The sequence below is a fragment of the Pristiophorus japonicus genome, unplaced genomic scaffold, assembly GCF_044704955.1.
Source record: "Pristiophorus japonicus isolate sPriJap1 unplaced genomic scaffold, sPriJap1.hap1 HAP1_SCAFFOLD_110, whole genome shotgun sequence".
Taxonomy (NCBI): domain Eukaryota; kingdom Metazoa; phylum Chordata; class Chondrichthyes; family Pristiophoridae; genus Pristiophorus; species Pristiophorus japonicus.
This window is the reverse complement of record NW_027250756.1, coordinates 1,411,946-1,426,334: the sequence shown is the minus strand read 5'-3', so window position 1 is coordinate 1,426,334 and position 14,389 is coordinate 1,411,946.

Here is a 14,389-nt window from a genome sequence, read left to right as displayed (position 1 = left end):
TGCTGGATCTCCGACTACCCCAGGTTATGCAGGTTCTAGTTCACCTGTTTCTGAAGCTATTTCAGTTGTTTGTGGAGAAATTAATTCCCCTGTTTCTGGAGCTTTAAATTGCGCTGTTTATGAAGCACCTCAGTGTGCTTATTATGTGGCTACCATTTCCCACTATATTTAGCTCCTAAGTATTCTGCTTATGGTGCGCTCTCCTAATTCCCTGCTGCAGGAAAAACTAGTTCATCTGTTTCATGAGACAACGCTTCTCTTTCTAAATGTAGTTCGGTTATTTCTGGAGCAACTTTAGCTGTACTGATTAAAATCCCATGTTTCTGGAGCTCCTAATTTCCCATTTCTGCCGTGCTCAATTCGATAGTTTCTGTTACTCCTAATTCACATCTTTCTAGACCTAATTCCTCTGTTTCTGGAGCTAATACCCTTGTTGCTGAACTAATTCCAGTAATCCTGGAACTAGTAATTCCCCTCTCTGCAGCTCCTAATTCCCCTGTTCCTGGAACTAATTCCCCTGTTTCTGGAGCTCATCCTTTTCTCGAGTTCCAGATATCCAGATTGTGTATCTCCTAATGCTTCTGTTTATGGAGGTAACTCCCCTGTTTCTGTTGCTAACTCAACTGTTTCTGAAGAGAATACGTTTTTTTCTGGGGGAAATTCCTGTGGAGATCATAGTTTCACTTTTTGTGTAGCTCCAAATTGTGCAATTTATGAAGCACGTAATTGTCGTTTACACCTCTGTAGTTTGCCGGTATATATGGCTCCGAATTGCCCTGTTATGGTGCGCTCCCCTAATTTTCCTGCTAGAGGAAGAGCTAATTCTCTGTTTTTGAATGAAACTATCTTATTTCTAAACACAACTCCCTGTTTCTGGATCTATCTGGGCTGTACTGTGATTATTCCCGTGCTCCTGGAGCCCCTGCTTCCCTTGTGTCTGCAGCTCCGCAATGCCCTGTTTCTGGAGCGAATTCCACTGTTCCTGGAGCTGATAATTCACCACTTCCTGTAACTCTTATTTTCTTCCTTCTGGAGCTAATTCCATTGTTTCTGGAGTCAATGGCTCTATTTCTGGAGCTAATTCCGTTCTTTCTGCGCGAATATCCGTGAGCCAGGAGCTCCAACTTCCCCTCTTTCTGCGGCTCCAAATTACCCTGTTCCTAGATTTAATACCCCTGTTTCGGTAGCTAATTCAGCTGTTTGTGGAGCGAATGATTCTGGAGCTAATGTTTCTCCAGAACCTATGTTTCTGGAGCTATTTCCAATCTCTGTAGTTCCTAGTTCTCCTGTTCCTGTAGATCCTAATTCTTCTGTTTCTTGGGGTTCGAAATTGCCCTGTTTATATTGCACCTAATTGCCCTTTTCATGAGGCCACTAGTTCTCCGATATATATAGCTCCAAATTGTATTGTTTTTGGTGCGTTCTCCTAATTCCCAATCGACAGGATCAGCTAATTCACTTGTTTCTGGAACTGGCTCCAAATTTCCCAGTTTCTAGAGCCTGCACCAACGTTCCACGGAGATACTGCCCTCTCCTAATTACCCTGTATTTGGATCTCCTAAATCTCCTGTTTCTTTTGCTCCAAATGAATTTGTTTATGGAACCAGACTGACCTTCTTTCTGGATCGTATAATTCCCCTGTTTTTGGAGTTAATTTCCCTGATTCTGAAATGATTGCACTGTGTCTGGAGTTGATCCCCTGTTTATGGAGTTAATTTCCTTGTTTATGAGCTAAGTCCGGTGTTCCGGGTGCTAATTCCCATGTTTCCGGAGCTAATTCTTCTTTATTCTGCAGATCCTAATATCCCAGTTTGTGAAGCTCCGAATTCCTCAGTTTCTGCAGGGAAAGCCCCTGTTTCTGTAGCTATTTCACCTGTTTCAGAGGCTAATAATTCTGCCTCTTGAGCTAAATCCCGAGATTCTGCAGGCACTAGTTTTATTAATGCAGGAGATGTTTCAGTTGCTTGTGAAGCTACCAAAAAAAAACAACCTGGAACCCCAAGTTGCGCTGTTTTTGGAGCACATAATTGTGTTCGTACGTGGTTACTAGTTCCCCTATAGAGATAGCTCCGAAATTTCCTATTTATAGTGCACACTCCAAACTCCCTGATACAGGAACAGCGAATACAACTGTTTCTGGAGCTGGCTCCAAATGTCCCACTTTCTGGAGCCTGCTCCTAAGTTCCACGTTGATGGAGCCCTCAGCTAATTTCCCTGCATCTGGATCTCCAAAAACTTCCGCATCATTTACTCCAACGTACTTTGTTTATGGAACCACAATTCCCTTGTTTCTGGAACTTATATTTCCCCAGTTTCAGGAATTTTTCTGGAATTAGTTCCCCTGTTTCTGAAGCTAATGCCCTTATTTCCGATCGAATTCCCGTGTTACTGGAGCTCCTCGATCTGCAGCTGCCAATTCCCCTGATTCTGAATCTAATACCCCTGGTTGTGGAGGTAAATCATATTTTTCTGGAGCTCCTGATATCGCAGTTTGAGGAGATCCTAATTCCTCTGTTTCTGGAGGTAACTCCCATGTTTCTGTAGCTAATTCAACTGTTTCAGTAGGTAATACTCTGTTTCTGGTGCAGATTCCCCAGTTTCTGGATGTCCTAGTCCCTCAGTTCTGGAAATGATTTATTTGTTTGTGCAGTTTCTAATGTCGCTGACAATGGAGCTCCATATTTCGCAGTTCATGGAGCACATCATTATCGTTTTCTTGTAGCTGCATGTTCCCCTATCAATCCGAATTGTCCTGTTAATGGTGCGCTCTCCCATTACCCCTGCTATAGGAACAGCTAATTTGCCTTTTTCCGGAGCTGTCTCCACATTTCCTACTTTCTTGTGCCCTCTCCTATGTTCCATGTTGATGGAGCCTTCTCCCAAATTCCCTGCATCTGGATCTCCTAAATCTCCTGTATCTTTTGCTTCAAATTACATTCTTTATGGAACCACAATTGCCTTGTCACTGGAAATCGGAATCTCACGCTGCTGAAGCTAAACACCCTGTTTCTTTGCTTCAACGTCTACTGTTTCCGGACCACTTGTTTCTGCCCCTTGATCGAGCTAATTCCCATATTTCTAAGGACAATTCCCCTGTTTCGGGAGCTGCTAATACCTGTGTTTATGGACCTACTAATTCCCCGATTTGTGGAGTTAACTCCAGTGTTTCCGTAACTAATTTTCTTGTTCTGGGGCTAATCCTTCTATTTCTGGAACTGCTATCGTCAATGTTTCCGGAGTTCCTAATACCCGAATTTAGAGAGATCCAACTTTTCCTTGTTTGTGGAGCCCATCATTGCACAGTTTCTGGAGCTGCAAATAGCAATGTTTGTGGAACACCTAAGTTATGTGGCTACTATTTCCCCTATATATATATAGCACCGAATTGTCTTGTTCAAAGGTTTTCTCTTCTAATTCCTCTGCTAAAGGAAAATCTAAGACGCATTTTTATGGAGCTGTGCCCCAATTTCCCAGTTCCTGGATCTTTGTTCCATGTCGATGCGGTGCTCCCCTAATTATGTTCTATCTGGATCTCATCGATATTCTGTTTATTTTGCTCCGAATTACGTTGTTTACTGATCCACACTTCTCTGGTTTCTGGATCTCATGATTCCCCTGTTTCTGTAGCCGAAATTCCCTCTGTTTCGGGAGCACCCGATTCTCCCAATGTCTGCAGATAATTACCGTATTTTAGGCCATAATTCGTCTTTCTGTTGCTCCTAATTCGGGCGTATCTGAAGCACATAATTCACTGGTTTGTGGAATAAATTCCAGTATTTATGCAAATAATTTTCCTGTTTCTGGAATTAATTCATATATTTAAGGAGATACTATTCCCCCTATTTCTGGAGCTAATTCACTCATTCTGGAGCTAATTTCTCTGTTCTGGGAGTTGCTAATTCCCATGTTGCTGTACCTTCTAATACCACATCTTATTTAGGGCCTAGTTCCTTGTTTCTGTAATTATTTCACTTGTTGTGGAGATTCTAATTCCTATGATTCTGGATCTACAAATGCACTGTTATGCAGCGTCTAATTCTGTATTCATGTTGCTAATATTGTCCCGATCTATTTAGCTCTGAAGTGTTCTGCTTGTGGCGCGCTGCCCTAATTCTCCTGCTACAGGAACAGCTAATTTTCCTATTTATTGAGCTAACTCTTCTCTGTCTAACCGAATTACCATGTTTCTGTAGATAGTTCCGCTGCACTGAGCGAAGTCCTCTGTTCCTGAGTTCCTAATTCCCCTGTTTCTGCAGCGCACAATTCTTCAGTTTCTGGAGATAATCCCAGTGTGTCTGGATCTGCTAATCACCAGTTCCTTTAATTTCTAATTAACCTCTTTCTAGACCTGCTTCTACCGTTTCTGGAGCTAATTCCACTATTTCTGGCGCTAATTCCACTGTTCCTGGAGCAGCTAATTTCTCCATCTTTCTGGAGCTGCTAATTCCAAAGTTCCTGGAGCTGCTAATTCCACTTTTTCTCGAGCTGGGAGCTAATTACTCTGTTTCTGCAGCTAATTCCACTTTTTCTCTGTTCTGGGAGCTAATTACTCTGTTTCTGCAGCTAATGCAACTCAATCTGGAGCTGCTAATTCCACTGTTCCTGGAGCTAATTCCACTGTTGCTGAAAATAATTCCAATGTTTCCGGAGCTGATAATTACTCTGTTCTACAGCTGATTCCACTATTTCTGGAGCTGATTCCACTGTTCCTGGAGCGATTCTTTCTATGTCTGAAGATGATCATTCCACTGTTTCTGGAGCAGCTAATTACACTGTTTATGAAGCTAATTCCACTGTTTCTGGGGCTAATTCCACTATTTCTGGAGCTGGTAATTCCACATTTATGCATCATATTCCACTGTTTCTGGCGCTGCTAATTCCACCTTTTCTTGGTGCTGCAAATTCCGCTATTTCTGAAGATAATTCCCCTGCTTCGAAGTTAATTCCACGATTTCTGAATATAATTCACCTGTGTCTGAAGCTGCTAATTCCACTGTTTCTGGAGCTGCTGAGTTCTCAGTTTCTGGAGCTAATTTCCCTGTTTTTGGAGCTAATTCCTCTGTTTCTAAAGCTAATTCCCCTGTTCCTGGAGCTGCTAATTTCTCCCTGTTTCTGAAGGTTGCTAATTCAGATGTTCCTGCAGATAATTCCACTGTATCTGGGGCTAATTCCCCTGTTTCTCGGGCTGCTAATTCCACTGTTTCTGGAGCTAATTGCACTGTTTCTGGAGCTGCTAATTCCAGTTTCTGGCGCTAATTGGGCTGTTCATGGAACTGATTATTCCACTGTTTCTGGAGCTAATTCCTCTTTTTCTGGAGCAGCTAATTCCACTGTTCTTGTTGCTGCTAATTCCATTAGTTCTGAAGCTAATTCCATTGTTCCTGGAGCTGCTAATTCCACAATTCTTGTGGCTGCAAATTCCAATATTTCTGGAGCTAATTCCACTGTTTCTAAAGCTATTTCCACTGTTTCTGCGGCTAATTTCACTTTTTCTGGTAAATCATCTCTTTTCTGGAGCTAATTCCACTATCTCTGGAACTGCGAATTCCACTGTTTCTGGAACGAATTCCACTGTTTCTGAAGCTAATTCCACTTGTTGGAGCTAATTCGACTGTTTCTGCAGCTGCTAATTCTACTATTTCTGGAGCTAGTTCCACTGTTTCTGGAGCTTCTAATTCCACTGTTCCTGGAGCTGCTAATTCCTCACTCTTTCTGGAGCTGCTAATTCCATCGTTGCTGGAACTGCTAATTGCATCGTTTCTGCAGCTGCTAATTCCGATATTCCTGAAACTGCTAATATTCCTGTTTCTGGAGGTAATTCCATTGTTGATAGAGCTAATTAAACTGTTTCTGGAGTAGCCTAATCCTCCCTTTTACGGGAGCTAATTACACTGTTTCTGGAGCTAATCCCACTGTTTCTGGGGACAATTCCCCTGTTTCTGCAGCTGCTAATTCCACTGTTCAGGAGCTAATTCCACTGTTTCTGGAGCTGCTAATTCCACCTTTTCTTGGTGCTGCAAATTCTGCTATTTCTGAAGCTAATTCCCCTGCTTCGAACTTAATTCCACAATTTCTGAATATAATTAACCTGTGTCTGAAGCTGCTAATTCCACTGTTTCTGGAGCTGCTGAGTTCTCAGTTTCTGGAGCTAATTTCCCTGTTTCTGGAGCTAATTCCTCTGTTTCTAAAGCAAATTCCCCTGTTCCTCGAGCTGTTAATTTCTCCCTATTTCTGAAGTTGCTAATTCAGATGTTCCTGCAGATAATTCCACTGTATCTGGGGCTAATTCCTCTGTTTCTAGGGCTGCTAATTCCACTGTTTCTGGAGCTAATTGCACTGTTTCTGGAGCTGCTAATTCTAGTTTTTGACGCTAATTCGGCTGTTCATGGAACTGATTATTCCACTGTTTCTGGAGTTAATTCCTCTTTTTCTGGAGCAGCTAATTCCACTGTTCTTGTTGCTGCTAATTCCATTAGTTCTGAAGCTAATTCCATTGTTCCTGGAGCTGTTAATTCCACAATTCTTGTGGCTGCAAATTCCAATATTTCTGGAGCTAATTCCACTGTTTTTAAAGCTATTTCCACTGTTTCTGCGGCTAATTTCACTTTTTCTGGTAAATCACCTTTTTTCTGGAGCTAATTCCACTATCTTTGGAACTGCGAATTCCACTGTTTCTGGAACGAATTCGTCTGTTTCTGAAGCTAATTCCACTTGTTGGAGCTAATTCGACTGTTTCTGCAGCTGCTAATTCTACTATTTCTGGAGCTAGTTCCACTGTTTCTGGAGCTTCTAATTCCACTGTTCCTGGAGCTGTTAATTCCTCACTCTTTCTGAAGCTGCTAATTCCAAAGTTGCTGTAACTGCTAATTGCATCGTTTCAGCAGCTGTTAATTCCAATATTCCTGAAACTGCTAATATTCCTGTTTCTGGAGGTAATTCCAATGTTGATAGAGCTAATTACACTGTTTCTGGAGTAGCCTAATCCTCCCTTTTACGGGAGCTAATTCCACTGTTCCTGGAGCTAATCCCACTGTTTCTGGGGCCAATTACCCTGTTTCTGCAGCTGCTAATTCCACTGTTCAGGAGCTAATTCCACTGTTTCTGGAGCTGCTAATTCCACTGCTTCTGGCGCTAATTCTGCTGTTCCTGGAGCTTCTAATTCCAATATTTCTGAAGCTACTACTATTATTACTGGAGCTGCTAATTCCACAGTTCCTGTGGCTGCTAATTCCAATATTTCTGGAGATAATTCCTCTATTTCTGGCGCTAATTCCACTGTGTCTGCGGCTAATTCCAATATTTCTGGAGCTAATTCCACTGTCTCTGGAACTGCTAATTCCACTGCTTCTGGAACTAATTCCACTGTTTCTGAAAATAATTCCACTGTTGTTGGAGCTAATTCCACTGTTTCTGAAGCTGCCAATTCCACTCTTTCTGGAGCTGATTCCACTGTTTCTGAAGCTGCGAACGCAACACTTTCTGGAGCTAATTGCCTTGTTTCTGCTGCTAATTACCCTGTTTCCGGAGCTGCTAATTCCTCCCTGTTTCTGCAGTTGCTAATTCCGAAGTTCCTGCAGATAATTCCACTGTTTCTGGGGCTAATTCCCCTGTTTCTAGGGCTGTTAATTCCACTGTTTTTGGAGCTAATTGCACTGTTTCTGGAGCTGCTAATTCCAGTTTCTGGCGCTAATTGGGCTGTTCATGGAACTGATAATTCCACTGTTTCTGGAGCTAATTCCTCTTTTTTCGGAGCAGCTAATTCCACTGTTCTTGTTGCTGCTAATTCCAATAGTTCTGAAGCTAATTCCATTGTTCCTGGAGCTGCTAATTCCACAATTCTCGTGGCTTCAAATTCCAATAGTTATGGAGCTAATTCCACTGTTTCTAAAGCTTTTTCCACTGTTTCTGCGCCTAATTCCACTTTTTCTGGTCATTCACCTTTTTTTCTTGAGCTAATTCCACTATCTCTGGAACTGGTAATTCCACTGTTTCTGGAACGAATTGCACTGTTTCTAAAGCTATTTCCACTTGTTGGAGCTAATTCCACTGTTTCTGGAGTTAATTCCACTGTTTCTGGAGCTAATTCCACTGTTTCTGGAGTTAATTCCACTGTTTCTGGAGCTAATTCCAATGTTTCTGGAGTTAATTCCACTGTTTCTGGAGCTAATTCCACTATTACTGTAGCTAATTCCACTGTTTCTGGAGTTAATACCACTGTTTCTGGAGGTAATTCCACTGTTTCTGGAGTTAATTCCACTGATTCTGGAGTTAATTCCACTACTTCTGAAGCTAGTTCCACTGTTTCTGGAGTTTCTAATTCCACTTTCCTTGGAGCTGCTAATTCCTCACTCTTTCTGGAGCTGCTAATTCCAAAGTTGCTGGAAATGCTAATTCCATCGTTTCTGCAGCTGCTAATTCCGATGTTCCTGTAACTGCTAATATTCCTGTTTCTGGAGGTAATTCCATTGTTATTACAGCTAATTACACTGTTTCTGGAGTAGCCTATTCCTCCCTTTTACGGGAGCTAATTCCACTGTTTCTGGAGCTAATCCCACTGTTTCTGAGGCCAAGTCCCCTGTTTCTGCAGCTGCTAATTCCACTGTTCAGGCGCTAATTCCACTGTTTCTGGAGCTGCTAATTCCACTGCTTCTGGCGCTAATTCTGCTGTTCCTGAAGTTTCTAATTCCAATATTTCTGAAGCTACTACTATTGTTACTGGAGCTGCTAATTCCCCAGTTCCTGTGGCTGCTAATTCCAATATTTCTGGAGATAATTCCTCTGTTTCTGGCGCTAATTCCACTGTGTCTGCGGCTAATTCCAATATTTCTGGAGCTAATTCCTCTTTTTCCGGAGCAGCCATTTCCACTGTTCTTGTTGCTGCTAATTCCAGTAGTTCTGAAGCTAATTCCATTGTTCCTGGAGCTGCTAATTCCACAATTCGTGTGGCTGCAAATTCCAATATTTCTGGAGCTATTTCCACTGTTTCTGCGGCTAATTCCACTTTTTCTAGTAATTCACCTTTTTTCGAGTGCTAATTCCACTATCTCTGGAACTGCTAATTCCAATGTTTCTGGAACGGATTCCACTGTTTCTGGAGCTAATTCCATTGTTTCTGGAGTGAATTCCACTGTTTCTGGAGCTAATTCCACTGTTTCTGGAGTTAATTCCACTGTTTCAGGAGCTAATTCCTCTGTTCCTGAAGCTGATAATTCCACTGTTCCTGGAGCTGCTAATTCCACTCTTTCTGAAGCTAGTTCCACTGTTTCTGGAGCTTCTAATTCCTGGAGCTGCTAATTCCTCACTCATTCTGGAGTTGCTAATTAGCTGGAACTTCTAATTCCATCGTTTCTGCAACTGCTAATTCCGATGTTCCTGGAACTGCTAATATTCCTGTTTCTGGAGGTATTTCCATTGTTGATAGAGCTAATTACACTGTTTCTGGAGTAGCCGATTCCTCCCTTTTACAGGAGCTAATTTCACTGTTTCTGGACTAATCCCACTGTTTCTGAGGCCAATTCCCCTGTTCCTGCAGCTGCTAATTCCACTGTTCAGGAGCTAATTCCACTATTTCTGGAGCTGCTAATTCCACTGCTTCTGGCGCTAATTCTGCTGTTTCTGGAGCTTCTAATTCCAATATTTCTGGAGCTAATTCCACTGTCTCTGGAACTGCTAATTCTACTGATTCTGGAACTAATTCCACTGTTTCTGAAGCTAATTCCACTGTTGTTGCAGCTAATTCCACTGTTTCTGAAGCTGCTAATTCCACTCTTTCTGGAGCTAATTCCACTGCTTCTGGAGTTAATTGCACTGTTTCTGGAGCTAATTCCACTGTTTCTGGAGTTAATTCCATTATTTCTGGAGCTAATTCCACTATTTCTGGAGTTAATCCCACTGTTTCTGGAGCTAATTCCACTCTTTCTGGAGTTAATTCCACTGTTTCTGGAGTTAATTTCACTGTTTCTGGAGTTAATTCCACTGTTTCTGGAGTTAATTCCACTATTTCTGGAGCTAATTCCACTGTTACTGGAGCTAATTTCACTGTTTCTGCAGTTAATTCCACTGTTTCTGGAGTTAATTCCACTGTTTCTGGAGTTAATTCCACTGCTTCTGGAGTTAATTCCACTATTTCTGGAGCTAATTCCACTGTTACTGGAGCTAATTTCACTGTTTCTGCAGTTAATTCCACTGTTTCTGGAGTTAATTCCACTGTTTCTGGAGTTAATTCCACTGCTTCTGGAATTAATTACACTATTTCTGGAGCTAATTCCACTGTTTCGGGAGTCAATTCAACTGTTTCTGGAGCTAATTCCACTATCTCTGGAACTGCTTATTCCACTATTTCTGGAACTAATTCCACTGTTTTTGAAGCTAATTCCACTGTTGTTGCAGCTAATTCCACTGTTTCTGAAGCTGCTAATTCCACTCTTTCTGGAGCTAATTCCACTGCTTCTGGAGTTAATTGCACTGTTTCTGGAGCTAATTCCACTGTTTCTGGAGTTAATTCCACTCTTTCTGGAGCTAATTCCACTCTTTCTGGAGTTAATTCCACTGTTTCTGGAGTTAATTTCACTATTTCTGGAGCTAATTCCACTGTTTCTGTAGTTAATTCCGCTGTTTCTGGAGCTAATTCCACTGTTTCTGGAGTTAATTCCACTGTTTCTGGAGTTAATTCCACTATTTCTGGAGCTAATTCCACTGTTACTGGAGCTAATTTCACAGTTTCTGCAGTTAATACCACTGTTTCTGGAGTTAATTCCACTGTTTCTGGAGTTAATTCCACTGCTTCTGGAATTAATTCCACTATTTCTGGAGCTAATTCCACTGTATCGGGAGTCAATTCAACTGTTTCTGGAGCTAATTCCACTATCTCTGGAACTGCTTATTCCACTATTTCTGGAACGAATTTCACTGTTTCTGAAGCTAATTCCACTTGTTGGAGCTAATTCGACTGTTTCTGCAGCTGCTAAATATACTATTTCTGGAGCTAATTCCACTGTTTCTGGAGTTAATTCACTGTTTCTGGAGCTAATTCCACTGTTCCTGGAGTTAATTCCACAGTTTCTCGAGTTAATTCCTCTGTTTCTGTAATTAATTCCACTATTTCTGGAACTAATTCCATTGTTTCTGTTGCTAATTACACTGTTTCTAGAGCTAATCTCCCTGTTTCTGCAGTTGCTAATTCCGGTGTTTCTGGAGCTAATTGCACTGTTTCTGGAGCTGCTATTTCCAGTTTCTGGCGCTAATTGGGCTGTTTCTGGAACTAATTCCTCTTTTCCCGGAGCAGCTAATTCCACTGTTCTTGTTGCTGCTAATTCCAATAGTTCTGAAGCTAATTCCATTGTTCCTGGAGCTGCTAATTCCACAATTCGTGTGGCTGCAAATTCCAATATTTCTGGAGCTAATTCAAATGTTTCTAAAGCTATTTCCACTGTTTCTGCGGCTAATCCACTTTTTCTAGAAATTCACCTTTTTTCGAGTGCTAATTCCACTATCTCTGGAACTGCTAATTCCAATGTTTCAGGAACGAATTCCACTGTTTCTGAAGCTAATTCCACTGTTTCTGGAGCTAATCCCATTGTTTCTGGAGTGAATTCGACTGTTTCTGGAGCTAATTCCACTGTTTCTGCAGTTAATTCCACTGTTTCTGGAGTTAATTCCACTGTTTCTGGAGCTAATTCCTCTATTCCTGAGGCTGATAATTCCACTGTTCGTGGAGCTGCTATATCCACTCTTTCTGAAGCGAGTTCCACTGTTTCCGGAGCTTCTAATTCCTGGAGCTTCTAATTCCTCACTCATTCTGGAGTTGCTAATTAGCTGGAACTGCTAATTCCATCGTTTCTGCAACTGCTAATTCCGATGTTCCTGGAACTGCTAATATTCCTGTTTCTGGAGGTAATTCCATTGTTGATAGAGCTAATTACACTGTTTCTGGAGTAGCCTATTCCTCCCTTTTACGAGAGCTAACTCCACTGCTTCTGGCGCTAATTCTGCTGCTCCTGAAGCTTCTAATTCCAATATTTCTGAAGCTACTACTATTTTTACTGGAGCTGCTAATTCCACAGTTCCTGTGGCTGCTAATTCGAATATTTCTGGAGATAATTCCTCTGTTTCTGGCGCTAATTCCACTGTGTCTGCGGCTAATTCCAATATTTCTGGAGCTAATTCCACTGTCTCTGGAACTGCTAATTCCACTGCTTCTGGAACTAATTCCACTGTTTCTGAAGCTAATTCCACTGTTGGTGTAGCTAATTCTACTGTTTCTGAAGCTGCATAATTCCACTCTTTCTGGAGCTGATTCCACTGTTTCTGAAGCTGCGAACGCCACAGTTTCTGGTGCTAATTCCATTGTTTCTGTTGCTAATTCCACTGTTTATGGAGCTGCTAACTTCTCCCTGTTTTTGCAGCTGCTAATTCCGATGTTCCTGCAGATAATGCCACTGTTTCTCGGGCAAATTCCCCTGTTTCTAGGGCTGCTAAATCCACTGTTTCTGGAGCTAATTGCACTGTTTCTGGGGCTGCTAATTCCAGTTTCTGGCGCTAATTCGGCTGTTCGTGGAACTGCTAATTCCAATAGTTCTGAAGCTAATTCCATTGTTCCTGCAGCTGCTAATTCCACGATTTTCGTGGCTGCAAAATCCAATATTTCTGGAGCTAGTTCAACTGTTTCTAATGCAATTTCCATTGTTTCTGCGGCTAATTCCACTTTTTCTGGTAATTCACCTTTTTTCTGGAGCTATTTCCAATATCTCTGGAACTGCTAATTCCACTGTTTCTAGAACGAATTTCACTGTTTCTGAAGCAAATTCAACTTGTTGGAGCTAATTCGACTGTTTCTGCAGCTGCCAGATCTACTATTTCTGGAGCTAATTCCACTGTTTCTGGAGTTAATTCACTGTTTCTGGAGCTAATTCCACTGTTCCTGGAGTTAATTCCACAGTTTCTGGAGTTATTTCCTCTGTTTCAGGAATTAATTCCACTATTTCTGGAGCTAATTCCATTGTTTCTGTTGCTAATTACCCTGTTTCTAGAGTTGCTAATTTCTCCCTGTTTCTGCAGTTGCTAATTCCGATGTTCCTGCAGATAATTCCACTGTTTCTGCGGCTAATTCCTCTGTTTCTAGGGATGCTAATTCCACTTTTTCTGGAGCTAATTTCACTGTTTCTGGAGCTGCTAATTCCAGTTTCTGGCGCTAATTGGGCTGTTCATGGAACTGATAATTCCACGTTTCTGGAGCTAATTCCTCTTTTTCCGGAGCATCCATTTCCACTGTTCTTGTTGCTGCTAATTCCAGTAGTTCTGAAGCTAATTCCATTGTTCCTGGAGCTGCTAATTCCACAATTCGTGTGGCTGCAAATTCCAATATTTCTGCAGCTATTTCCACTGTTTCTGCGGCTAATTCCACTTTTTCTAGTAATTCACCTTTTTTCGAGTGCTAATTCCACTATCTCTGGAACTGCTAATTCTAATGTTTCTGAAACGAATTCCACTATTTCTGGAGCTAATTCCATTGTTTCTGTAGTTAATTCCACTGTTTCTGGAGTTAATTCCACTGTTTCTGGAGCTAATTCCACTGTTTCTGGAGTTAATTCCACTCTTTCTGAAGCTAGTTCCACTGTTTCTGGAGCTTCTAATTCCTGGAGTTGGTAATTCCTCACTCATTCTGGAGTTGCTAATTAGCTGGAACTGCTAATTTCATCGTTTCTGCAACTGCTAATTCTGATGTTCCTGGAACTGCTAATATTCCTGTTTCTGGAGGTATTTCCATTGTTGATAGTGCTAATTACTCTGTTTCTGGAGTAGCCTATTCCTCCCTTTTACAGGAGCTAATTCCACTGTTTATGGAGCTAATCCCACTGTTTCTGAGGCCAATTCCCCTGTTCCTGCAGCTGCTAATTCCACCATTCAGGAGCTAATTCCACTATTTATGGAGCTGCTAATTCCACTGCTTCTGGCGCTAATTCTGCTGTTTCTGGAGCTTCTAATTCCAATATTTCTGAAGCTAATACTATTGTTACTGGAGCTGCTAATTCCACAGTTCCTGTGTCTGCAACTAATTCCAGTATTTCTGGAGCTAATTCCACTGTCTCTGGAACTGCTAATTCCACTGCTTCTGGAACTAATTCCACTGTTTCTGAAGCTAATTCCACTGTTGTTGGAGCTAATTCCACTGTTTCTGAAGCTGCTAATTCCACTCTTTCTGGAGCTAATTCCACTGCTTCTGGAGTTACTTGCACTGTTTCTGGAGCTAATTCCACTGTTTCTGGATTAATTCCATTATTTCTGGAGCTAATTCCACTATTTCTGGAGTTAATTCCACTGTTTCTGGAGCTAATTCCACTCTTTCTGGCGTTAATGCCATTGTTTCTTGAGTTAATTTCACTATTTCTGG